General features: G+C 41.1%; 1 long non-coding RNA gene across 1 annotated transcript; it reads right to left on the minus strand.

Annotated features, from left to right (window-relative positions):
• Positions 1–247: 247 nt before the first annotated feature.
• LOC106293990 lies at positions 248–1,205 on the minus strand. The gene is made up of 3 exons (XR_001260701.1): positions 809–1,205; positions 637–724; positions 248–544 (listed from the first exon to the last, which is right to left on the minus strand). It is a non-coding gene; the product is annotated as an uncharacterized LOC106293990 (long non-coding RNA).
• Between the last annotated feature and the right edge of the window lie 1,940 nt (positions 1,206–3,145).

Raw genomic sequence — 3,145 nt, forward strand, 5'->3', positions numbered from 1 at the left:
TAATATTTGCTATTAATGCTTCAGTGCACATAATAAATAAATATGGTGACAAAGGGTCACCTTACCGCAAGCCTCTATGCGGTATAATATGTCCCTTTGGGTGACCATTAATTAAAATCTTATATTGTACCGAAGAAATACAGGACATTATCCGAGCAACCCATTGGTGTGCAAAACCCAGTTTTAATAAGATAGCCTCAACAAAAGGCCATTCAACTCTATCATATGCCTTGCTCATATCCGTTTTAATAATTAATTTATTAATTAATTTCAGTTACAAATAAATTTAGTTTTACAACACTAAACAAGAATTAATTAAACCAAAAGAACAAATTAAAACACATTAAGCCAAAACCTAAACCTAATCCGCCTCTCCCTCCTGTCATGGTCGTCCTCTTCCCTTGGTCTCTAAACCTCTCAAGACACACGAAATCTTTGTTAACAAGCACTCTCCAAAAGAGACTACGTAGTCTCTGGTTCCAAGTGTCAGCTCCTTCATCATGGCTATACCTTTCAGGAGTCGATCTTGAACTCTTTCACTGTCCTGAAACAACCAAAAAACACTTTCTTTATCAAAACCAACAGCAAGCAGAGAAAGGGATACTCAGTAAAAATATATTTTAAAGAAATTAAAACCTGAGATGCAATTCCTTTATAATGCTCAATTCCTTGATCTCAGATGGATTAGAAACACCACAACTCACCTCCTTCTCTCCCGCATTCGCTAGCACCAAACCAAAACCTCAAAATCAGATAAACTTAGAATACTAACAGAGAACAATGACTAGACTTTCTCTTAATCGAATACCTCTGCGCCATCTTGCTTCTCGATGCATGTCTGTGAATTACAGACAGAGCGGTGATAGACAGTGACACTCATGACATCCTGGCCTCTGTCTCCATCACCAGAATAAAAACAATGACTTTGAAGTTTATATTTCTTCTTCTTCTTCTGATCTACCGCAGACAATGAAAGAGAGGTGACCAGTGGTGGTTATGACGAGCGTGGCGGTGGTGGTGGCGACTCCGGTGAAGAAGAATCTAAGAAACGATGGTGGCGGTGACGAGGGTTTGAGATTCGGAGGGGCTTAGTAGAGGAGGCGGTGAGAAGATTCACTCGAAGGTGTTGAAAGCTTTAACTGTTAAATCTTAGAACTCCATCTCTTCTCTATTCTCTCGGTCTCCTCTCTGTGGACCTAAGCTCCAAATGCCCCTCCCTCTCCATCACAAATGCTGATTTCACCTTGTAATAAAAAATAATATATATATTTTTAAAATATAAAATCCGGTAAAACGTGGTTAAAGACATTAGGGACTTTAATGAAATCAACTTATTACCAACTCGAACTGCTCTACCCGACCCAACCAAACTAAATCGGGTCGAACCCGTTTCCTAATCTCTAAACGACGCGTTTCACACTGTGGCCCATCCTAAATACCTGACCCACCCAAACCCAATGAGAATATCCGACCTACCTAAAACAAGACGACTGCGTTTCGTGTCTCTCCACCTAAATCCCCCACTCGTCTCTCTCTGGCTCCTCTCTCTTGCGATTACGAAACGGAACCCTAGCCTCTGTGCGTCGTGCCTTCTTCGTCGTCCTCCTCCGTCTAAATCGAGAATCCATCAATCTCTCCCTCTTATTTCTCGGGTCTCAACTCTCTATTTGTCTTTTTTTGCGAGTTAAACCTGAAATCCTAGAGTCGAGAACCGCTTCGTTTCTTCTTCCTTCTCTGTCAAATCTAGTCTCCATCTTCGTTCCTTTTCGTAAGTGAGTAGTTTCCCTTTTTGAGTATTACATTGTTGAGATGTCTTAATTGATGTTGGCTATGCGGTTTGCATTTAGAGTAATTGACTTGTTGTGTTTGTAACATTGTTGGGGCCAAAAACGGACGCGATAAAGTTAACATCCAAATATCCGTAAAATTTAGCATGAACGTTTTTACGAAAAGTGTTCTTCGTAAAGAATACTTTTACGAAGAATCTTGCGGTGAAATTTTGCACCAATCTCGGTTCATTCATCGAAACTAAACACTCGTAGCTCAAGAACACGTTCATGGAACATTGGAAAAGAATCTGAACATGGTCGCCACGTAGCGACTGACCAAGCCACTCGGTCGGTCGCTACGTAACGACCGACCAAGCCTTTTATTCGGTCGCTACGTTGCGACCGATCCATCGCGGACCCGGTCGCTACGTAGCGACCGAACTGTCTCGGACATCGATCAACGGGTACGACCCAAATCTGTGCATTTTCGTCTGTTCCTCAATACCAGCTCCCATGTACCACGGCCATATCATTTCTTACTCCCATTGATTTGAGTTATCACTTAAACTTTACGATAAAAATCGCGAAAAGTTTATTTTTATCGATAAAAATTGTAATAAAAGTTTTGAATTGAAAGGCGGTCCAAATAGGTCTAAAACGTGATTAGAAACCCACTTACGATTCTTTAAAGGAAAAGCCCATAGATACTATGGCGGTTTATGCTTAGTCCGCAAGAAAAGATAAATGTCAAATTTCCATAGATAATCATGAAGATCAAGAAAAATGGAATATCTCCATTTTCAAGTTATGACGGCTTAAGGGTAGAAGAGGAAAGCTCAAACCGACCTTGGACGGAGTATATTTTGGAGTCCTAGGCGAGAGGCACAAGGAGAGAACTTTTCAGAGCAAACTTAGCACCTAGAGCATTTAGGCAATTTTCCGTTTTTGTTATTTCGAGCGGTGACTCAACTAGGTTTTGCAGTCTTAGGTTGTTAGAACTAGGAATCTCGCCGACAGCTCTCATAGCCGAGGCTTCTACCTTGTTGTAACGCTCATACGCAAATTCGGAATAAGGCATCTTTTGCTCTTTTTTACGATTTCTTATTTTTCTCGTCTTTATTTCGTGTTCTGATTGTTTGGCGTGTGGTTTAGCAGATATCCTAGACCTCTGGGAAATTAGGGTTTTCCTAACTTTCCTAATTTAAAACAGAAATCGACAGTGCGAATTTCGGTTCCCACAGTTTGGCGCTAGAAGGAGGGGGGGTACGGATCAATCTAACTCTCAGCCGCAAAACACCCAATCAGATATGACGATTGACGATGGAAAGAACATACGAGACTCGACCGATACGGATGTCATCTCTTTTAAGGGGAGA

Source organism: Brassica oleracea, chromosome C5 (assembly GCF_000695525.1).
Source record: "Brassica oleracea var. oleracea cultivar TO1000 chromosome C5, BOL, whole genome shotgun sequence".
In the NCBI taxonomy this organism is placed as follows: Eukaryota; Viridiplantae; Streptophyta; class Magnoliopsida; order Brassicales; family Brassicaceae; genus Brassica; species Brassica oleracea.